The sequence below is a fragment of the Chrysochloris asiatica genome, unplaced genomic scaffold (assembly GCF_000296735.1).
Source record: "Chrysochloris asiatica unplaced genomic scaffold, ChrAsi1.0 scaffold00010, whole genome shotgun sequence".
NCBI lineage: Eukaryota > Metazoa > Chordata > Mammalia > Afrosoricida > Chrysochloridae > Chrysochloris > Chrysochloris asiatica.
This window is the reverse complement of record NW_006408528.1, coordinates 7346039-7371070: the sequence shown is the minus strand read 5'-3', so window position 1 is coordinate 7371070 and position 25032 is coordinate 7346039. Positions and strand designations below refer to the sequence as shown.

General features: G+C 40.0%; 1 protein-coding gene and 2 pseudogenes across 1 annotated transcript in view; all 3 read left to right on the top strand.

The window, feature by feature from the left end:
• LOC102830020 overlaps positions 1–14117 on the top strand; it is a 61670-nt pseudogene extending 47553 nt beyond the window's left edge.
• The window catches only part of LOC102838397 (neurexophilin-1-like), a 445955-nt gene that overhangs the window by 55026 nt on the left and 365897 nt on the right, over positions 1–25032 (top strand). The window lies entirely within an intron of this gene.
• LOC102838018 lies at positions 24474–24838 on the top strand (annotated as a pseudogene).

Sequence of the window (25032 nt, the reverse complement as noted above, 5' to 3'; positions counted from 1 at the left end):
TAGATGAAGAATAATATGACATCAGGATTGGAAGAAGACTCATTAGCAATCTTGCTTGCTGGAAGTGAAAAGAACTTCAAATACTTACTGATAAAGATTACAAAAAAAAAAAAAAACAACCAACAAAACTACAGCCTTCTTCATGGATTTTACCTCAATGTAAAGAAAATAAAAGTCCTTAGACTCTGACCAATAAATAATTTCATGATAAACAGAAAAGACTGAAGTTGTCAAAAATCTCATTTTGTTGGATATGCAATCAAGACTCATAAAAACAATTAAGATACCAAATGATATATTGCATTAGGCAGATCTGCTGTATAATTAACTGTTTAAGTGCAAAGATGTCAGTTTGAAGACTAAGTAAAGCTCATCTGACTCGTGCCGTGGTATTTTCATTAGCTTCATATGCATGTGAACACAAAATACAAGTGGTGCAAACAACGCCAGTAGCTACAAGACCTGCATAATGGCATCATGCAGAAGAGTGTGTTAACCATTTGTACATATCATATATGTGTGTACATACCTCCTATTTCTAAAGTCTGCTCACTGGAAAGACCTAGAAATAAGTAACCCATTAACATAGTTGTGGTTTTGAAGTAAAATTGACTGGTGAAAGAAGGTAGGAGACTTGGTGTAATTTTGAAGAATTGATGCATTTGAATGAAAGAGATGGAAAAGAATATTAAAAATATGATGGATTGCCAGAAGAGCAAACAAGTTTGTGTTGGAAGAAGTACAGCCAGAATGCTCCCCAGAAGCCAGGATGGTGAGCCTTTGTCATGTTTTGAACATGTTATTAGCAGGGACCGGTCCTTGAAGAGGGACATCATGCTTGGTAAAGGTGGATGGTCAGAGAAAAAGAGGAAGATTCCCAATAAAGGTGGGTTGGTACTGTGGCAGCAGCAATGGGCTAACCTGTAACAAAAATTGTGAGATGGCGCAGCACCTGGCAGTGTTTTGTTCTATTGTGCAGAGGGTCTCTATGAGTTGGAAGGACTCAAGGGCACCTAACAACAAGAATTACACTTCAAAAGAGATAGTACTCGTATTTGTGTGGAATGCTAAATATATGTTTAAACATATGTGAGTTTATAGCTGCATTTAAAAAAGACCTAATCATCTTCAGGAGATCCTAGAAAAGCAATTCATTATCTTGAAAATTGGTAAATAGAAGGAAAGAATCAAACAGTTTTTCTACCTTCCCTACATGAACCATTCCACTAGGAAATCAAATAGTAGATGAGAGAAAAGATCTGTTTTATTTTAATTCATATGTGAAAAGAATAAAAATTATAATATCACCATTTTATAAACTATAAATAACTTACTAGACTGAGGTATTAAGTGTGGAGCATGGTGGCTCCATACGATAAGCACTGAATTGTGAACCACAAGGCAGAAGTTCAAGCCCACCAGTCACTCTGCTGGAGACAGATGAGACTTTCGGCTCCAGCGAAGGTTTAAAGCCTTGGAAATCCTCTATAGGGTCACTATGAGATGGAACTGATTCATGGCACTTCACAACAATAGGCACTAAATATCAATAGCTGCTAACATAAAAAAGATGACTAGATGTTATGCATGTTCTCATGAAAGACCATACCAGTTATGATCTGCAAAAGGATGGGATCTGAACCTGATGGAACCTTTGGATCCAAAGGTTAATTTGTAGTAACAGGTAGAGGAACGTGTTTCACTGCAGCACATCAGTCAGCAATGTCAGTACTATGGGAAGATGCAGGTCCAATGACCTGGGTCCTTCAAGTATATTGTAAAGCAAAGAAAGAGATAGCTGGAACATCTGTAGCTTAAAAAGATACTAATAACTAATTCAGATTTCATCAAGTGACCAATATTAAATGTTTGATTTCTAAAAATGTACACTTATGTGATAAAAATATAAAGCTATGCAAGGAAGTGATTACCATGTAAGTTAGTTTAGTAGTTACTTTTGAGATGTAGATGGGACACGTGTGGGATTTCTTTGGTGATTGGAAAATTCTCTCTATATATATTCTTAGGTGATACTTAAGAGTTTTAGTCTTATATAACACATGTGGTATGTGACTTTTTTTTTTTTAATAAAAAGTTAAAAATGAGTAAAATAAAAGGAGGTGTTGTTGTTGTTGTTAAGTGCCTTCGAGTTGGTTCTGACCCATAGAGACCCTGCACAGGGTTTCCGAGGGTGTAAATCCTTACGGGAGTAGAAAGTCTCATCTTTCTCCCGCGGAGCGGCTGGTGGTTCGAACCACTGACCTTAAGGTTCGCATCCCGATTCGTAACCACTACGCTACCAGAGCTCCTTTAGGGAAGGTTAAATGAGATGTGTTTATTTCTTCTCCCATGTAAGTTCTGTGGTGACTTCTTCTGCCCGTATATATGGTCTCAGATCTTACTAATGAAGAAAGTGCCAAGATTCTTAAAGTAGATAGCAAGTCCATATCTATGTGGAGTTGCCCATGCTCCAGAGACTAGACATAGTTCAAAACAGACATAACTTTCTTTGGGAATCGAGAATTTTCTGCATTTTATTCCCCTTTGGGGAAAACAACTTGATTCATGACTTGTTGACTTAAGTGAGAATTTCTAACACTTGGGTATCAGGGAGCTGGGTAATAAATCTCAGTGGACGAAACCACTGCCCTAAGTGGCTTACTCATGTCTTTGCACTCCCTGAATAGTTGCTAACAATGGCTGCAACTGTACTTTCCAGAAGCTGGAGTTGATCTTTATTTAATCTTTCTATCCATTGTGTGAACTTTGCCACCAGGGAATTGCATGAAGAAAAATGAGGCACCATGACTTATATATTGTGGATAGCGAGGTCCTTCCTCTACCAGCCAGTCTTGGAAATTAAATCTTATTCCTTAGTGATTCACTAAGTCTTTGCAATCATGGTCCACACATTTAGTTGTTGTCAAGATGGATGTTTCTAAGGGAATTATTTTTTCGTTTCATGGTTTGATTCTTTTTTCTTACAGACACTTCACTTATTGACAGAAACTGGACATGAGAGGCCCAAGCAGCGAGGTTTCATTTGTACATCCTTGCTCAGGGATGCGGCTCACACGTGTCCTATGTTGTGTCCCATGTCTGATGAGCCATAGCAACCTCTTTTGTGGACATTGATGGCAATTTTTGAAATTCCAGTTAGTTTCCCTTTTCAGTCAACAGCTTAACAAATAAATACTCAGAGACGATTACACTGGTCATCTCCTGTTACTTCTCTGAAGAACTCATGTAGAATAAACTACTTTGTAAATAATGTCAGAGGGACTTGAGAAGGCTGAAGGCAAATTATTTGCATTAAGTCATGAAACATGTTTCAGAGGGTATTTGTAAAGACCCAATTTATCCAGTTGCAGTGATAGCTGGATGAGTGTAGAAATATTTGGGAGAGAAAAGGAATTACTATTAAAACATCTATTGGTGATTGGGAATTTTTTTTTTTTTTGAGGGGTTGGGGGTATTGGTGAATGGAAAAGTATTATGAAAACTTTTATAAATATTAAAAAAAATGAAATTAAACACAAAGATCAGTGGCAAAATAATAAGCTCATTTGTATTACTTTTGAATTTATTTATAACTTAGAGCCATCCACTGGAAAGAAGTTAGCCTTCATTTTTTTCTTATTGTATAAATAATAAGCAATATTACTTATACAATAGGAAAAAAAAAACCCAAAAATGCTTCACCAACAACACAATCAAACAATATTTTCTCTTGTTCTAATAACTTGTTTTATAAATGGACACTGATGACTTTAGCATTGAGAGCCTTCTGGGGCTTTTGCATAATCCAGGTTCCATGCTGGCAGAACAGACTGACCAGGACCTACTGCCCCTTCAGGACTGCTTCATTTTGGCTTAGACCTGATGCCCATAAAGCCTTGTTGACTTTTTTTCAGCGCTCTCTATAAGACTGGCTTGGGAGGCCCTGAGCATCTGGCCAATATAGCAGAATCCATGGGCTGGGACTATGCAAAAGCTTTGGCCCAACAGAGTGAAACTGCTGAACTTCAGCTTTTTCACCAGTTTGTTTCATTTTAAAGAGCAGCCTCAGCTTGAACAGCTGGGGCTCAATTGCAGGGGAGAGTGCTTCCCAAATGAGTGTGTGGAATCTGGCCCCAGTCAGCAGTGCCCCAACACAGCCATCTGATTGTGCCTCAGTGAAAACAGAGTGGTTTCATTTCCCTTTCTGAAGTCCGTTTCCCATGCAGTCAAACCTTCTCTAGTCAGGCACATTTACTTCGGTTTTTAGTTGGCAACTATTTAGACCAAGTAAATGTCTGGAACCACTTACTGGTTTATGACTTTTGGGACATTTGGGTTTCTTCCTGGGCTTCCGAAGTCTAAACTGACCCATACCCCAAAAAAACCAAACCCAGTGACATGGATTAGATTCTAACTCTCACAGATCCTGTAAAACTGAGTAGAACTGTCCCATAGTGTTTCCAACTTGCAAATCTGTATGGAAGCAGGTGTCACATCATTTTCCTAAGGAGTGACTGGTGGGTTTGAGCCCCTGATCTTTCAGGTAGCAGCCAAATGCTTAACCACTGCACTCTCAGTGTTCTTTAATGTCAGTTAAAGTCCTGGATCAAGATTAAACACTTGATATCCCAGTCCTTTTCTCTTCTCTTGTCTTTTGGCATTTTAAGTTAGGGATGCCCAGATTTGACATGCATAATGTAAACCTTCCGATGCAAAAAAGGCTTACATTATTTATGATTACCTACTCCTTTTTGCTCTGGTAGCGTAGTGGTTACGAATCAGGCTGCTAACTTCAAGGTCGGAAGTTCGAAACTACCAGCTGTTCTGCAGAAGAAAGATGAGGCTCTCTGCTTCTATAAAGATTTGGAGCCTTGAAAACCCTGTGCAGGGTCACTATGTGTTGGAACTGACTCCATGGTACTTAACAACAACAACTCCTTTTTGCTAAATTTTGATTAAAATTTAGAATATGTTTCAACATGGTCAATAAATGGCCTGTGTATTGAATCTTATTTACTACCCTTGATAAATAGGATAGTCAGGTGAGTGACTGATGTGTAGTGGCCCAAGGGACTAGTGAACTGGCCTTGTCCCAGTATTATAATGAATGGAGTGTTGGAAAGAATGATTAGAACTTTGCTTATATTAGCTCTACCACTTGAAAGTTTTCGACAGCTACATGAGTCATTTGACCTTTCTGAACCTTAGTTTTCCTCATCTGAGTAACTGGAATAAATACATCTGTACTAAATGCTTTGCAGTATGTTGCATATATGCAGGAGTACATAATGGATGTAGAAAGCATTTGCAAATGGCCTAATGTGATATGCATATAAACTATTACCAATATAATATAGGGCACATTTCTGTTTCTTTCTTACTTTCTAGAATTATAGGAGCTATTAAGTGCTAGAAGTTCCAGAGTGGTGCAAATGATTAACATACTTAGCTGCTAGCCATAAGGTTGAAGGTTTGAGTCCACTCAGAAGCTTGTTGGAAGAAAGACCTTGAAATCTTCAGTGCACTGAATTAATTCATATGGCTGTCTTTATAACTTCTACCAAATGACTTTTTTTCTTGCTGGATCTGGGTAAAAGAATATGGAAGAAGATGCTGAAAAGATTATATGATTAACAGAGTTCATTTTGATTGTAAAACCTGGAACTCTAGTGTGGTTATAGAATGAGCTTCTCAGAAGCAGGAGGGGGATCTCACTACCCTTAAGAAAGAAGAGTCAAGAATGGAGCACATCTTTTGGACTCTAAGATCCCTGCACATCGAGCCTCTTTAATGCAGGGTCAGAAAATTATGACACCAGAGAAACAGCAGAGGAGTGGCAGAGGGGCAGCTGTGGCAGAGCCAGAGTTTGAGACAAAGCAATAGGTTTCTGACCCCTGGAGCAAGCAAAGCTGAGTGCCTTTCAGCAGGGGGCTTGCTTGTGGAGTGTGGTGCATTCAGGCACTTAACTAGGGAACTAGGTTTGCTAATCCACAGAGCTAGAGCTGAGCACCTTTGGGATGAGGTTTATAGTGAAGTGGAGTGTCCTTTGGGCATTTATCAGCAGTGCTTTGCAACTTGGCTCTAGCAGTGCAGAAGACAGGTCGTGGGGACAAGGGTCAGAGAGATGCCTGAATGTAGGCATGGCTTTGAAGAGACTATTGTTACCAAACAGTATTTTGAATATTTCTTATCCTGAATTGTAACCCTCCTAACTTCCAGCACTGTGGGATAAAGCTCTGAATGACAAGGTCCATGTGAACCACAAGATTGGCTGTTCAGACTCACCAGCCGCTCCTTGGAAACCCTATACAGGGTCACGATGAGTCAGAACTAACTCCATAGTACTTAACAACAATAACAACTTCCAGCACTGGACTGTGAACCACAAAGTCAGCAATTTGAACCCACCAGCTGCTCCTCAGAAACCCTACACAAGGTTGCTATGAGTTAGAATTGATTCTGTGGCACTGAGCAACAACAACAAACTTCCCTAATAGCCTCGTAAGTGTGAATGTTGTTTATGATTTCTGTGGGGCCATTGCAATGAATGATTGAACAAAGCAGAGATGCAGAGAGAGCTGTTGGAGGACCTGCTGGTGTCAGATTCTGTAAAGAAGGGTGAAGGGTGGAGTAATGTCTGACTTCAGCCTTACGGCCAAGGACCGATGCTGATGGTGATTCTCTTCCTTCCCCTTGTGAAGTCATGTGATGCTGCCTCCATGCCCTTTTTATACCTATTGCCAAAATATCAACCATTGTAAATTCTATGGAACAGAGTTCTATTCTACTACATATGGGATCACCATGAACTTGAATTCAATGGAAACTGGTTTTATTAGATGCAAGGTACTGTCATTAAAACCCCAGTGCTGGTGTGGTGCTGTAGGATAAGCACTTGATCATAAGGTTAGTTTGAACTGCAAGATCAGTGATTCAAACTTACCAGCACCTCATCAAAACCCCCATACAGCGTCACTATAAATCAGAACCAACCAACTCAATGGTATTTAACAACAACTGCACCATCATTAGTAGTGATGTGGAATGAGCACTATATTTGGAATAAGCATATCTTGGTTTTTATTTTTGTCCTTTATTTTGCTTAAAATATCTTTGGTAATGACTTTGGGCTCTATAGCCACGTTTATAAAACTTGAAGGTTGAATTAAGCCTTGTTTTTAGAATTGGAAACCATATTTCTATGATGCCTTGTGAATTCCTGATAAATAAATGAGATACATAAAATGAGCTGCTCTAAATTGTGTAGGAGTGGGGTATTCAGAGACCTCCCTGTGTGGCCTCCTTTACAAGTGGCCCTTGGTCACTCTTACGGCATGAGTAGCTTGGAACAGAGTTTGAAAAGCACCAAACTTCTCCAATTCTATTGAAGCTTTTACATTCTATGACACCAACTGAACAAAGAAGACTAATCTACCATTGCCCTGATCAACTTTATTTTTTTATGGTAGAAATTACAAAATCTATGGCCACACCTGCTCCAGCACAGTCAACAGTTAGACTAAATATATCTTTGCTTTCTTTTAGGCAATAGATTATAGAGAATAGCAAAATTATCCCTTAGAGTCTGTTGAGCTTCCTGTTTATAAAGCCATCTGTTTCATTAAGCTTTGAATTCCCTATACTTCTCCTTGCAATAAATTCAGTTCCATAGAAATTTGTTGAGTGTCTTTTGTGTTAGAGTCATAAACTATACACTGGGATTACCAAGATCACTAAGATTCAGACCTATCTCAAGGATCTCATAATAGTTTTCAAATTTTGCTCAGCAAATTGCATTCGGAACTTTATGTCTTTATCTTTACATATCATGTTTTCGCTAGGTTTTAAATAATTGGTGCACCAAAATCATTTGTATCTTGAACCTAAAGCATTTGGTATGCTTTCTTTGCAGCAGATTTGTAAAGTCTAATCATTAAGAAGAGCAGAGGGGAATGCCAGTGACCTGGGACTGTCTCAGGCTGGGTTCTCTAGAGAAGCAAAACCAGTGAAGCTTATGTATGTTTATATAAAGAGAGGTTTATGATAAGGAAATCCCTCACACAGTTGTAGAGATGGGCAAGTCTCAAGTTCATTGGTCAGATGTTAGGCTGGAGACTTCTGACTCACGTAGCTGCAGAGCTGATGAACCAAGATCGTAGGTCAGAAGGCAGGCAGGCAGGTAGGTCAGGCAGGTAAGATGGTCTACTACTGATGACTTTAGGGTTGGTAGCCAATAAAGCAGGCCATTAGCTCAAGTCTGAAGAGCTGGCAGTCAGATGACAAGTCAGATGCATAAACAGCAGGATTTTTGAGAATGTTCAGTGTTATCAGAAGTAGGCCACGCTCCAAGGAAACTCCTTTCAATTGATTGGCTGTTCATAGCAGACCTCATTATTACTATGTATTAACTGTCAAACCATCGAGAATCTTGGCCCAGTCAAGTTGACACAAAACCTAAACTAACACAGGGATCCAGGAATGACTGACTCAGAAGCCTATATTGATTCTATGTGTGATTTCTGTAAAGTGTTTAAATATTCTTTTTATCAAAAATAATAAAAGTAAGAGATTTGAAAAATATGTATTTTAATTCTAAGTATTACATTAACAATGAAATGAACTCAGTTCTTTTAAGTTATATACAATTACAACTATTCCATATTTAGGAGTAGGATAAGCAATGGAGTTCACAAGATCATGGTTTGAGTTCACCAGCTTCTCTGTGGGAGAAAGATGAGGTTTCCTGCTCACAAAAGATTTAAAGCCTTGGAAACCCTCGGCATGATAGTTGTGAGTTGAAACTGATTCAACAGCACTTAACAAGAGCAATGTCATAATTGTGTATACATAATTGCTTATAGCCACTACATAATTTTTTAGGATCTTGAACTTGGCTGAGTGTAATGTTTAAAACAATGAAAAACATATTTTTGGAGTTAGGATAGGAAGATAGGCACATGTAGGCACATTTCATTTTCTTGTTCCTTCCTATAAAAGTAAGTCTCCTTTTACATCCATGAAAAATAATGTATTATTCAGTAATGGACTCTTTTACCTTTCTGATTACATTCCATGAGTCAAATTTCATCAAATTTCATTCCAAGCTATGTTTTGATTTAGAGACCATCATGTAAGAAATTTACAAAATACGTAAACTCAGAACCAATTAAAAAAAAAATTAAATATGTAAAGCTAAAAACCCCAAATCAAACCAAACCAAAAACAAATCAGGTGAAGTAAACATGAACATGAAGTACATTTGTCAGGACACCAATTTTGTAACTGAGGCCAAAGTACGTGGTGGTGGTGGTGGTGGTTATGTGCCGTGGAGTCAGTTCTGACTCATAGTGACCCTGTACAGGGTTTCTGAGGCTGTAAATCTTTACAGGAGCAGAAAGACTCATCTTGCTCCTGTAGTTTTGAACTACTAACCTAGAGATTAGCAGCCTGACTCGTAACCATTATGCTACCAGAGTTCCTTAAAGTTAATGAAACCTGTCATTTAGTCTTGTCATGGAGATTTCAGTAGTTCCTATGAAAGGAACTTTTGATTTCTCATTATGTCTTCTGCTACAGAGAAGGATGACACAAAGAATGTCCCTGTCCTCCAGTTCTCATTCTCATTATGGAGCTTGGATTGGCTAGAGGTAAAGAACACTCACTTCTCACTTTTGACATAGTTGGGTTCCAAAGACCATGTAAAAATTCTATAACTTCCTTACTTGATGCCCTCTGCAGCCTCCCTGGAGACATGGCTTCTCTGAGCTCAGGTGGAGGTGGCAGAAGAGGATCCTGCCGGCCATGGTGGCTTCCCACTTTCTCCAATCCACAGCACTTTTCTGCCATCCCTCCCCTCACTACATGCTAAAGTGCCCTCAGTCATGGAGTTAGCATCTTTTCCTCTGTCTATACTTCTGGGTCCTGTTTCCCATGAGGGAGGGTAGGGGAAAGAGAGGAAAACTCTTCTTCCTGGGACTTCTCCCCCTTCTAGTATGTTTCCTGTACAGCCAATTCACTTCTTGCACCCCTACGTGTCCTCCTTTCAGGACCCTTGGTCCTCCCTTGTTCAAGTCCTCTCAGTTCAAGTCCAGCCAAGTTCTCCCAGTTCAAGTATCTCCTGATGTGCAGGGGCCACTCCCAGGACCAGTATCTCCTGGCTGAGGTGCCTGCTGCTCTCCCAATACTACTGCTCCACTGGTCCTGCCACATTCCAGCTCCATTTCCCACTTCCAGGAGCTGACCTTGGACTCAGGCAGCTGCTCTAGCAGCCTGTGTAAACACCCCTCCCCTTACTCCTGCACCCTAACTCAGGTTTCTTCTCTCTCCGCATCCCACCTTCTTGTGGTTCTGCCACAGAGCCCCAGCTCCTCTTGTACCACAGGCCAGCCCACAGAGCTTGTTCATGGGGGCGAGTGCCTCTAGTGCACTCTGTCCTGTGACCCTGTACCACTCCCCCAGGCTGGACTTGCAACTGGAGCCACTGCACTCCTGCACCCTCAGACCCACCCACCCTCTTTTCCTCCTGCATGACCACACCCCCCTTGCCCTGCTTATCCACACCAAACTTCAGCCCCAGCTGAGAACCCCATCCCACTGTGATTGCTGCTTCTGAAGCATGAGGCTCAGCTAGCCACACTCATGCACAAACTGCTGGGAGTATGTGGTCTGCACATCCCAGTGCACTTGCTCCACTAAGACCATGTAAACAGACCCCTCCAGATAGCACTGCACTTGGTGCCCACTTACCATCTCCACCCCTATCCCCCGTCCCTGGTCCCCAGCTCTTTTGGCCTGGTCTCCCGGAAGAGAGGGCCTGAATCCTCTCTGGCACATCCTTCCTTCATATCTCGACAATATATTAGCCTTTACCATTGTCAATGTGAAATGTCAGATAGCCAGATAGTTGAGTTGATCATTAAATGAAGAATAGGTATATTTTGCATATATGGGGGAAGAGGTTCAAAATATTTAGCTTCTCATTCTGTAAATTTTTATGTTTTTTTTAAAAACAGTATTAATTAGAGGAAAACTGATTTTTAACAATAGGCTGGTTTTATGGAATACAGAGTATTCTGTATTGTAGGCAATAACTACAAATTATTTTCCTGACCAAAACATTTTGGATTCATTTATTGATCAATGCCATGTGTGAAAAGAGAGGTGGCTGAGGTTGATAAGCTCAAATAAATGTCTTAAAAACAATAACAACAGCTGCCAGAACCATTTGTGCGCAAAACATTATCAGTGTTTATGTGGCATTGATACTGGTGATATGTCAGTGAAACTTACCTGTTTTTCACTTTTCAATCTAAGTAGTTAGAAAAAAAGGAGTTCTGGTAGTGTGGTGGTTACGAGTTGAGCTGCTAATCTCATGGTCAGCAGTTCGAAACTACCAGCTGTTCCACAGGAGAAAGATGAGGCTTTCTGTTCCTGTAAAGATTTACAGCATCAGAAACCCTGTACAAACAAGGTCACTATGAGTCGGAACCAACTCCGTGGCATACCACCACCACCACTACCATCAGTTAGAATAAAATGCCTAGGAAAGTTACTCTTTAGATATCTTATGTATACACATCTAATGGGATTTAAGGTGCACTCATAAAGTCCTTAGAAGCAAAGATGGCAAGACTTTGTCTCTCGTACTTTGGATATGCTATCATGAGGGTAAAGTAGAAGGTCATCATAAAAGAGGAAGGCTCTCAGTGAGCTAGATTGGCACAGTGACAGCAACAATGGGCTCAAACATCCCTACTATTGTGAGGAGAACACAGGATCTGCCAATGTCGCATTTTGTTATACGCAGTCTCACTATGAGTCAGAGACAGCTCAATGACATCTAACAACAACATTTATAAATACCATCTCTTTTCTCAATTGAGTTTGAACCTATTAAGAAGTTTCAGGAAGATGAATCCAAAATATTCTGTATTTCGAGAAAACTGATTTGGAGAGTCTGGCTTTTATATGGTTCCTAGGTTGTGCAAATGATTTGTGCTTGACTACTGGCATTATGATTGCAAAGTCGTTTGAACTGCAAGGTTGGTGGTTCAAGCTCACCAGCTGCTCCTTGGAAACCCTGCACAGGGTCGCTATGAGTTGAAACCAACTCAATGGCACTTAACAACAACTAATCAAAAAGTTGATTGTTTGAATTTACCCTGTGGTACTACAGAAGAAAGATCTAGCTATTTGCTTCTGTAAAGATTATAGTCAAGATAACCTCATGGAACAGTTCTACTCTGTAACATATGGGGACCCCATGAGTCAGATTCAACTTGATAACAGTGAATTTTGATTTTTGGTTTAGCTTTGATCTGACAGCAAGTGGGTTCCGTCATACGGATGGCAGAATTTGGCAGAATGTCCACTGGCCCCAGGAAGCAAGATGGCATTGTGCCATTCTTAATGTGGTGGCAGGATTCACTAAGTCATGAAGTGGCTGAGTAGAGTGGACCCTTGTTTAGTGTAATGGGTTCTCAGTGCCCAGTGTTTCCTTGCAAACTCAGTCACTGGATTAAGTAACACCATCGGCAGCCTAGAGAGAGGCTGATCTGCTATACTGGTGAGCTCCCTCACTAGGAAGGAACCATCTGCAGGGAAGGAGCATTCTCACAAAGGATACATTCTTTAAAAATAAAAATAAAAATAATTAGACTGTACTTTGTCGCTGAACAGCTGTATAAACTTAGACAAGTAACTTCACTTCTCTAAATCTGGTTCCTCAACCCCAAAACAACGTGATAGAGACAGCTAATATACTTGGCTGCTAACTAAAATGTTGAAAGTTCACGTTCACCCAGAGACATCTCTTCAAATAGCTATTCACTAGGCTAATTTATTTTAACTTGCCAAACCTTAGCTTCCTTATCTGTGTAATGTTTTAGATTTACACAGAGAACATATGCTAAATATACAAGCACAGAAAAGCTATTAAACTTACAGACATCATCATCTATAGCTTGATGGGGTTAGGTCCTGATGGAGCTCTCTTGCTAGATACTGAACCCTTTAGGGGAAGGTCTTTTAAAAGTGTTAATCACAATATCTTACTTGTAGAACTCCTGGAGATAATTCATCGGAAGCATTGTCTTATGGTGGACACTTCTATCCTTTTCTTTTTTTCCTTTTCCTCCATATATTGCTTTATGAATATAAGGGGGCGTTGTTGTTGTTGTTGTTATGTGCCGTGGGGTCGGTTCCGATTCACAGCGACCCCTGTACAGGGTTTCCGAGGCTGTAAATCTTTACGGGAACAGAAAGCCTCATCTTTCTCCAGCAAAACAGCTGGTAGTTTCGAACTGCTGACAGTAAGATTAGCAGCCTGATTCGTAACCACTACGCTACCAGAGCTCCTATAAGGGGGAGGCGGGGCGGGTGCTTAAAATATTTGTGGGCAAGTTCCATGGTCGTTTTATTCCATTTACGTTTTGAAGCGCCCTCCTATTATAGATACCAGCACATCTATGTACCACCATTATGTAGGATCTATCAGTTTATCAATCACATATTAAGCATGATATCAAGCTTCATAAAAAGTAATGTGAGGAGAAACATGCAGAGGGTTAAGATGGTGGTGGTCAGTGCGGGGACCTGGGAGAACGTTGGCTGCAAAGAGCAGCACAGAATGTGGTACCGTTGGGTACACGGACAGCCTCCCACATTATCAAGGATATGCTGTTGGGGCCCTGTCCCAAGACTCCAGAAGAACTGGCTGCGGACGAAGCCAAGAAGTATAAAATGCGAGTAGAAGACTACGAGCCATACCCAGATGACAGCATGGGGTGTGGTGACAACCCGAAGCTCCCTGATCGCTCACAGCAAGAGAGGGATCCATGGTATGACTGGGACCACATGGACTTGAGGTTGAAGTGGGGTGAACCGCTCCACTGGGACCTAGACCTGTACCTACATAATGGTGTGGACACATCCCCCACACCTGTTTCTTGGAATGTCATGTGTAAGCATCTCTTTGACTTTGTGGCCTTAGTGCTGTTCAAGTTCTGGGTCAGGGAGAAGTACCCCAGCTAGCAGCCGGTGGGGCCCAAGCAGTATCCTTATAGTAATCTGTACCTGCCACCAAAGAGCCTGAGCCAGTGGTTAGATGTGGGTGTTGAGCCAGGTGTTAGGATCATGGGTTATGCAATTGTCTTTCAACTTTATCTTTTAGCAGCTCATTAAATTTAGTAACTCTGTTATGAATTCTGTAATTGTTGTTAGGTTCTTTTGAGTTGGTTCCAACTACTAGCAACCCTAATGATAACAGAGTGAAACTTGCCAGGTCCTAAGTCACCCTCACCATTGTTCCTGTGTTCATTGTTGCAGCCATCTTGTTGAGGGTCTTTCTATTTTGCACTGATCCTTTACTTTGCCAAGCACATTATCCTTTTAAGTCTTCCTAATCTCTTGATACTGATTCTAATGGAGGATCACCAGGCTTAAACATTTCATAGGCATTTTATTTAGTTCCTCACATTTGAAAATCCGATGGTTGGGAAGTGGATGGATACAGGACTCCAGCCTAAGAGGATTTTAAGTGATTGGCAGCTCCATTGTCAATGACTGAGATATGAGGATAAACACAGAGTGCCATCTGTCTCCCCATGTGCTAGAGTCGATGTGGCCTGGCTTCATGCAGATATTCCCATCTCTGCAATTCATAAATTGAATGGCCTTCCCAGGTTGAAGAAGATCCTTCTTTATTCCAGGGTGTCTAAGTTTTTATAGCATTACTGAATCATTTGATCCAGTTACAGAAAATTTCAATGCCACTGTACAGGGCATCAAACCACTTAACACCATAATGAGGGAAGAGAAAGGAACTAAAATTAATTGAGTATGTGGATTTGTCAGGTATTACATGTGAGTGCTTTACACTCTTCTCACAGTTAGTCTCTGTAACACCCCTGGCGTTCTGAGTGGAACTAATGGTTGTGTGGGGAGCACTGGTACCATATTTGAACGATTGATTTATTCAAGAGTCTGGTCTACACAGATGGAACATTCTCTCAGGCAAAGGGTGGCCCCTTTGAAAGTAGATGTCTAGAAAATGACAGGAGCCTCTGATTTAGGAAGAAAAACTCAAGGATTTCAATCTAGAAAACCACTTAGATTGGTGATTATTGGTGTTAGGAGTGACTTATTAAAAGCATCTGCCTCAACATACACACAAGTCACTTATATGCCATCTCTGCTCCAGGTTCAAGGATAGTTAGGTCAGAGGATTTCTCTACATTTCAGTAGCTTTGGGGGGTTATGTTTTAATCTGACACCCTGCTTCAGGGTAACTGAGTTCTTGACAGGGTAAAACTGATTCCCAGTTCTTCCAGAATTCAGATCCTGCTGTGTTCTCCCTGGTAAACTCTGAGACTGTCCCAGTCAAGAAACCTAGACTTGAAAAAGAGTTCCTCTTACATACCCTACTGAGTTAATCTTGTTCTTTTGAACATCTTTCTTAAACTAAATACTTGGTTTAGACATTCAAATTCCAGAATTCTCCAAATTTAGAATGCTCAAATATTCTTCTATTAATCAAACACTTTTCTGTTAATCATAAGTGCTTGAAAAGAAGTTAACTGATCACTCAGGCAGTACTTCAGATGAAAGTTAAACAAACAAGATAAACTAAAAGAATTCATTTATTCCAATTTTTAATTCATGTATTCTCATGTCTTAGTGGAGGCTGAGGGGAAGAGAGGGACATCGTGCTTGCCATAGATTCACAGCCTGTTTCAAGACAGTTAATTCACTGATTGTAACTATGTAAATAAACTTTCTTCTTGGTACTTCATAGAAAAGCCCATTGTGGAATAGTTGATCTCAATTCATGGTTAGCCCACGTGTGTCATAATAGAACAGTGGTCCAAAAGGGTTTCACTGAGGTGCCTGTGAGTGGATTCAAACTTTTAACCTTTCAGCTAGCAGGTGAGTATATTGAATTGCAGCACCTACAGACTATTTTATAAAGAGGACCCTGTTTTTCATTTTCACTCAAACTCCTTTGAATGAGGGAATGTAGAAGTGACGATTCATTTTGTTTGGCACCACACTTATAACTGGAGTCCTGGTATGGCATCATAAGATGAACACTGGACTCCTAACTGAGAGGTTGGCAGTTCAAACCCACCAGATGCTCCCCAGAAACCATGTACAGGGTCACTGTGAGTCAGAACCGACTCGACAGCACTTAACAATAACAACATGTGCAACTGGGGACATCTTTGTTTCCACAGGAGTGGATTAGTTCCAACATTTGATGGAACATTTTGGCTACTGCTGTTTACTAGTATAACAATCTGTGTTATAGAATGTGAGAATCACTGGTTTCTACGTAAGATGTCAATAGTTTTGTAATGGCAATACATATTTAAGGCATGAAGAAAACAAAGTGTTTAACTTATTCTGAAACTTGACATCCCAAGCTATATAATTCAATCATAACAGTCCCACCCTCCAGTTCTTTAATATTTTACCAAATACACTTCATGAATAAATATTAACCAAGTTCTTCTGGAGTTTATGATTAAATATTAACAGAGTTATTTTTACAAACTACATAGGAACACTTTACAGGACTGTGTCCATGAATGTAAATTGGGCAATAGACATTTTGACAGAAGTTTTCAGTGTCTTTAGTGTCACCTGCTTTAGGTATTATGTATTATTAGAAAGACATTTTTCTTTGTGTGTGTGCCTAATATTTATCATGTGCCTTCTTCCTCATCAATGTAGCTTTCAGTTTACTATTATTTGAAAGGCTGAGTTTACTAGGGCAATGAACAATAAAATCTTTTGTAATTTATCCTAATAAGCTTGAATGGGAATCCACTTGCTTCAGACATTTCCAGCCAGGCATAATGTATCCCTTATCTTTGGCTGTGAAACTATGTGGATCTTCTTAACTGAGTCCCTGACAGATGGTTTCAGCATTTCCAGGACTTCATTTCCAATTATTTTACCCATATTGAAAAATTGGCCTTGAAAAAGGGTAAAGAGCTGTTGTGCTGTGTTAACACCCCATTTGGAACTGCTTGCTGTGAAGGGCATGAAGAAATGAAGGAACTAAGGAGAATAATGCTCAAAAAAGATGCTTCTGGAAGTTAGAAATGGTACAACATATTGATGATCCCAGATTACATCACAACCTCCTTTTAATTTTGATTGTAAATCCCAAAGACACGTTAAATGAAATAATAAAAACACAGATATTCAGTTACCATGGTTCATAAGCCATTGTGATGGTTTTCATAATGTGGAAAGTTAGCAAGGGCTATAATTTTGACTGGCTTCCTATGGTCTTAAATCCTGTTGGTAAGTACCACCACTGATATTAGAAGAACAGGGATTCTCATAGTACCTTTCAAATCTTGCTACCGCCTCATAATGAAAGCACTCAAATATCTACATTCATTTTCCAAGAAACGTGAATTGATCACATTCAGCATGCCAAATTTTCATTTTCTTTTGCAGCTTCAGCTGACTGACTTCTTCATCTAAAGTGCTGTTCTTTTCTTTTTGTCGCCTTTTAGTTTATGATCAAAATCAATGAGGACTGAAGCTTTCCACAGCTATCTATAAAATGCAATTACTGTATACAACACACAGTAAAACTCCTGTGGTGTATATGTTGAGACATAATTTATGCCACTTACCTCCAGAGAGGTATCGATCTCTTTCTGTGAATGTTTTACAAAAGGGTCTCTTGAGTGCAAGTGCAAGGAAATATGTGGCTATTGGGGCTGATCTATAATTTGATTAATAATGACCAGTCTCTTGAACTTGACTCCTCACTGTACTTTTGTGGTGATCTGACCTTAGATTTGAGATTTTTGTCTTTCATCATTCTCTTCAGGAGCAGAGTTATCCCTACGTTTTACATACTTACCTTATCCATGATGTAACTTCCATCAAGGTTGGCAGCTTTATAGGGGGATGAATACTAAATTTTGAGTCAGAATACAATAACTTAGCTTCTGACTTTGCAACTTAATGCACAGTTGTGTGACATTTGGTACACAGCTTACCTCCCTGTGTCTTATTTGGAATCTCTATAAAATGAATCCAGTAATCCACTTCAGGGGGTGATTGCTTACATTTATATTGTTTTACAAAGACTAAATGATGAATTTAATTTATTAATTTTATAAATACTTATTAACCAGGAGTCCTGGTTAATGGTGGTGCTGTAGGGTAATGCACTGCACTGAGAGGTCAGTTTGAACCACTAGGTCCACAGTTCAAACACACCAGTCACTCTTAAGAAACCCTATACAGGGTCACTATGGGTCAGAACTGATTGACGGCACCTATCAACAACACAACACCCAGGCACATTGTCAGGCTTTGGGGGGATATGATGGTGAATTAGACAGACACAACCTTTGCCTTTATGGAACATATACAACAACACTTATATAAATAAACTCCATATATTGTAGTATAGTCTACCTGAAGAACATACCAAACACCTGGAGAAGGTGGCATCATCACTGTTATTGTTATATTACGGTCGTTGTTGTCATGCCTGAGAGTGCAAAGCAAAATAATGCTGATGCTTTTCCTGATAGTCGGTCTCATTGGTGGTGGGAGAAGTTAGAGGTAATGACATGGAAATTGTTCTGATACTGCACAATGAGCCTAGTGCTCCAAAGCTTAGCATTTACTAGTTTATCCCTTTAAGTTTGACTGGAAGCACTTTTTATTGATTATTTCCTTTGCAGCCAGGGTATTTTAAGTGAAAGAGACAGAAAGAAAAAGAAGGAAAGGTCTTTTCCCTATATTCTTCTAAAATGTAATCTAGCGGAGTCAATGAGCATGGAAAAGTTCATTTTCAAAGGACAAAACTTCCTAATTTATGCATTATCCCTTAGAATCTGATGAGAGGTCACTTTGTGATGGATAACCTCCGTTCTTAGCAATTAATTGTTTCTGTGCAGATGGGCAAATTTGTGTGTACATGGTTGTGGTTCTTTGACTAGAAACTCTGGTCGCGTAGTGGTTAAGAATTGGGCTGCTAGCCTCAAGGTCGGCAGTTCGAAACTACCAGCTGTTCCATGGGAGAAAGATGAGGCTTTCTGCTCCCATAAATACTTGCAGCCTCAGAAACCCTGTGCAAGGTCACTATGAGTTGGAACCAACTCCACGGTACTTAATAACAACAAGGTTATATTAGGTGTCTTGGTATGGCATTGAAGGATAAGCATTGGACTGCTAACTGGAAGGCTGATGGTTCAAACTCACTATCTGCTTCTTAGAAACCCAATACATGGTCCCTATGAGTCAGAACTAATTTGATGGCACTTAACAGCAAACACCAAGGTTATATTATATGATTTTCTGCTCCCTAAATTATATATAGGAATACTTTTTTGTCCACACGGAGGTATGTTTCTTGCCTTGTACAAGGCTTCTATACACATTATGAAATGAAATGTTGCCATTTTAATTATATAATTTTGAGTATTTCAATACTGCTGGATGAAAGGTAGGGTTCAAACTCAGTACTGTGTTGGTATAAGACATGGCGGACCATAAGTAAATGAAGTATCAGCTTGCCTTATGCTTGGACTTTGCTTACTTCTGCTCCCTGAGCCTCACAATCTTCTGGAATATTGGTCTTTTCTCTTTGAGGAAAAGATATTCTGTACTAATAGACTAAGGGAATAGCATAGACTAATCACTTAGACTAGTATAAATTTCATTTTATATGTTTCTACAATACAGTTTTCTATCTTGACTAGGAATAAGTGTCCACTTTGGGGATTAGAAAAAAATTAATGTCCTCTTTTCAGCTCACTGAAGTCAGCAACATAATCAGACACACATATGTAAACAATGAGAACTAGTATATAGTCAAGGAAAACTTCTCAGTGGAGTCAAAATCCAAGTTAGAGTAAATTGTCTGGAGGAATCCATGTCTAGATAGAAGAAATGCTTGTGTGTGCACTGAAGTGGTCTCTCCGTTTACTGTCCTTATCTCTCTTCAATTTAGAGATTTTTTTTTTTTTTTTTTTGGCAAATTTGTTAATTTGTTGCCCCAAGAATATCATGGTTGCTCCTGGGGGAGGCCCAAGGAACGGAGCATTTTTTCCTATTTTTGTTTGTTCAAATATGAAGATCCAAAAGTAAAATGAGTCAGAGGTTAGGAAGAAGTTAATTGAGTTTTAAGACCGTTTTGCTATTGTTGTTGTTAAGTGCCTTTGAGTCGGTTGCGACCCTAAACAGGGTTTCTGAGGCTGTAAATCTTTACGGGAGCAGAAAGCCTTATCTTTCTCCCACGGAGCAGCAGGTAGTTTTGAACTACTGACCTTGTGGTTTGCAGCCCAATTCATAACCATTATGCTATCAGAGCTCCTTAGGAAGGGCCATATTTCATATTCTGGATCTTTCATTTTCCCAATTATTAGAAATCCTTCCTATAAATCAAGTAGTCCGTAGATTCACAAGACAGGGTTTATTGTAATATGCTGTGAAATTTCTTATTCCTTCCTTGAATTTTCATAGGATAATAACTTTTTTTAGGCATATATGTAGAATCTCTCTAGTAAATATTTATTTCTGTAAAAAAGGGATACAGGCAAAATTGGTTGAATATAAAGAGTGTGTTAAACCCTATGATCAACACTTTTACATGCATTATTTCATTTTCCTATCTTCATGGAGTCCTGGATGTGGTGCTGTAGTTTAATGCTCCAGACTGCAAAGCCATTTGAACTGCAAGGTTGGCAGTTCAAGCTCACCAGCTGCTCATTGGAAACCTTATACAGGGTTGCTATGGGTCGGAATCGACTCGATGGCACTTGACAACAACAACATCTTTATGTTAACCTATGTGGTCTTTTTATGTGCGTGTGCCTGTTTTACTGCTGAGGAAACACTGATGTAAACTTATTAGTTATCCAAACTTGTTTAACATCTGTGAGTCAGTGTCTAAATTGGTAAAATAATGTTAATAATACATTGCTCATAATTATGTAATGATGTGATGTGTGTAGAGTGAAGATCACATATTAAAGGTTATGGGAAAACGATTATCATTAAAAAAAATTTTTTTAAATCTATTATTATGAGTATAAGGAGCTCTTGTAGTGAAGTGGTTATGAATCAGGCTGTTAACCTCAAGGTCAGCAGTTCGAAACTACCAGCTGTTCCACAGGAGAAAGAGGAAGCTTTCTGCTCCTGTAGAGATTTACAGCCTTGGAAACCCTGTATAGGGTCACTATGAGTCGGAACTGACTCCATGGCACACAACAACAACAACATTAATATGAGTATATTGAAGTTCATAGGTGGTGTAAATGGTTAAGCTCCTGGCTACCACCTAGTGTTGACTGTTTGAATTCACCCAGAGGTGACTTGGATGAAAGTCCTGGCAATCTCTTTCTGAAAGACCACAGTCATTGAAAATTCCATGTACTGTAGTTCCTACTTCTGCTCTGGAACACATGGGGGGTCATCAGGAGTCAGTCTCCTCAGTGGCGACTGGTTTACTTTAGTTTTATTTTATGCATATATTTTGTCCCTCAATACCCTGAAAATGCAATAAAAATGCAGTCAATCTTACGAAGAGTTTATCTATGTCAAGTGCCAGCGAACTGATTATATCAAGTTGACAGAATTATTATGAGTTTAACTCACTGAATTAATTGTTGTAAGTTTTGTGCATACATGATTTTATGAATAAGTCCACATATGAGACATAGATGATGTCAGATAGCAATACTTTGTAGTGGTTTAGTCAGAGTGATCTGGGTTTAAATCTCAGAGCCACAGTCTCTCACCACTAAAGTTATCTCCTTGGTTAAATTCATACCTTTGTTTCCTCATATATAAATTGGAGATCACATAGATGAAATATTATTAGATTCTGAGGTTGAAAAATGAGGTTAAAATAGAAGTTGTTAAAAAATACCATGATAAAATGGATGAGAAATTAGTTCCAAAGTAGTTTTTACATAGGTTGAATTCATAGACATTATGTTCAAGAACCAACTTCAACTTTTCTCACCTCTCACACATTCTCAAAATATAGGAAAATCTAGAGAGAAGGAAAAAGGATCAAGGTTTATGAAGACATATATTTGGAGGGAAGTGTACTGTTTTGTGGGTCTACACTCATTTTTCCCCAGGAAATGGGTCAGTGCTTATCTCTTTGCCTCCAGCTTCCTGAGGAAAATTTCCCTAGGACCACCTAGAAGACCACTGTGTACTTGCCATTGGGAGAAGACCGAGAGGAGTAAGGTTTACACTTGAGTGAGATTGCTCAAGTGACTGCAGGGGACTGGTCTGCACTCTGGAATTTGTTGGGACAGAGTTTGTATTAGTGTCTCTGGTGACCCCTAAAAGAGAGGGTTGGTGTGGGATAGTCTCTCTGGTGGGGGCCTCCTGGAGAAACAGCGACCTTGTTATAAGAACCTAGAGGATGAACCTGGAAACTTCTAGGGTTAGAGGAACGTGTAGATGACCGCTATTTGGAATGAAAACATACCAGGTGAATTGCAGTACTGGGATTTCATAGCTAATTCATGTTCTAGGGGATAAAAGACTCCAAATTCAAATGTGTTTTACAGAGACCCCTTTATTAAGTCTTAATAAAAACTTATTAAAGACTTAAAGGACACAACCAGACAAATCCCTGGAGGCAAGACTGCTGGGCTGGCTAGGGGAGTCATAGCAATCCACTTTCAAACACACTCTGCTTGAAGGTCAAGCTCTTCACATTGTTGGTTAATGGTCAGAAAGAACTCAGTGGAGACTGAATCTATGTCAAGACTCTAAATGGATTTAGGATTCCCACTGTAAACTATAGCTTTCCACAAACCAGGTGCTCAGAATTGAAGCATCCACTGGAGGATCCACTTTAAAAGCCTATTAAACTGAGACTTTGTGAAGGTCATTACAGCGGGTACCAGTTCAAGTAAAGCATCGCTCTGCCTTTTATTTCTTTTTCCTTTTCCCAAAGTCCATTCCCCAGCCAAAGAGGAGCTGCTGTAGAGGAGAAAGCAGAGGGCAGAGAAATCCAGAAACCAGCCATATTTTCCACCACTGTCTTTCTGCTGAGAAGGACTGAAGAGGCAAAGGGGTGAAGTTTAACATTCAATCAAGTTTGGAGTTGTGATTAACATGATAAGCTGGATCTACAAATTTCTGAATGAGATTGTCTTTGTAATTTAAAGTGCATGTATTTGCAATTTAAAATACTCTAAGAGCAGAGGAGCCAAGGCATCTGCTCACATTTTTATTTGTGCCCCCCCTCTACCCCCAGTACATTTTAAATGGTCACCAGGAGCTCTGGTAGTGTAGTGGTTAAGAATCAGGCTGCTAACCGCAAGGTCGGCAGTTCGAAACTACCAGGTGTTCCGCTGGAGAAAGATGAGACTTTCTGCTCCTGTAAAAATCTACAGCCTTGGAAACCCTGTGCAGGGTCGCTATGAGTCAGAACCGACTCCACGGTACTTAACAACAACAACAGGAGACAAAATAGAAGTGGGGCTTGAGTATTTCATAAGCTGGTAACTGTACAGTAAACTCGGATTCATGGCAACAGCATGCGTGTCAGAGCAGCACTCTCCTCCTTAGGGGTTTAAAGGACTGAATATTTAAAAATGAGATTGTCAGGCTATTCTTCTGAGGAGCTTTTGAATGGACTCAAACCTTCAACCTTTTGGTTAACAGTCAAGTATTTTAGTTTGCACCACCCAGGTACCCCTTTGAATATTAAAAAACTGGTCCTCAAAATATCTTTCCTGATCAGCATCACCTGGAACTTGTTAACAATGTCTATTCTTATGTCCTACTCCAGATCTACTAAATCAGAAACTCTGGGCAGTGGGGCACAACCCTCTCAAGCCCTGGAGGTGATGGGTGTATGCTACAATTTGAGAACACCTCTCCTAGAACAATGTCTGACAGTGCCGTAGGATACAAGGAGTTCCCTCCTTCTTTGCTCAGCTACAATAATAAAGTGACTCACCACTGGACCAATAAATAACATCAAGGTAAAGGGAGAAAACATTGAAATCGTCAAAGACTTCATTTTGCTCCGATCAACCATCAACACTCATGGAAGCAGCAGTCAAGAAATCAAATGACATATTGCATTAGGCAGATCTACTTACTACACAAGACCTCTTTATATTCTTCAAGATCAAGGATGTCAGTTTGAGGACTAAAGTCAGTCTTACTCAAGCCATGATGTTTTCAATAACCTCATATACATGTGAAAGTTGGACAATGAATAAAGAAAACCATAGCACAATTGATGTATTTGAGTGATGGTGATGGAGGAGAATATTAAAAGTACCATGGACCGATTGACACCGAGGTCCAACCAGCGAGAGGCGGCCGGAGGCCAGGGCCTGGCTAAACCTGGAGACTGCAGCGTGGTGGGGACTTCATCCCAGCTGAGGAGAGAGGAGCTGCTGGGAGCAGCGAGACTTAAGCAGCTCAGGGTGTTTTGAACTTCACTTATAAATATGGGCAGAATTTTCTTTGACCACATCGTTGGCACCCACCTGTTTTCTTGTGCAAACTGCGACAGATCCTGACGAACCGCTCAGAGCTCATCTTCACTCGCTTCACAGGTGCCACAGGCCGGGCATTCCTTTTTAATACGGTAGTTAACCTGTAGTACAGTGAAGTTCAAGACCGAGTCATGCTCACGGCCCGCCACATGGTTCGAGACGTGAGCTGCAAAAACTACAATAGCAAACTGGGATGGATCTGTGAGTTTGCCACTGAAGACAGCTGGCGTTACAAGGAAGGCCGTGTGGTCCTGGAACGCACTCTAGTTAGAGAAAGTCAGGCCTTTGAGGAGCATGTACCATCTGATAACTCTTGAAAAAAAAGAGAGGGATACCATATTTTCCCAGGTTTCCTTCACTGAAAACAAAAACCTACTTACATACACTGTCACCTTAGCATCAGAGTCGGATTCATGGAATGCTGAACAAGAGTTTGTGAGAATCTAAGATGGAACACACCTTCCTTCCTTCCTCCCTTCCTCCCTCCCTCCCTCCCTCCCTCCCTCCCTCC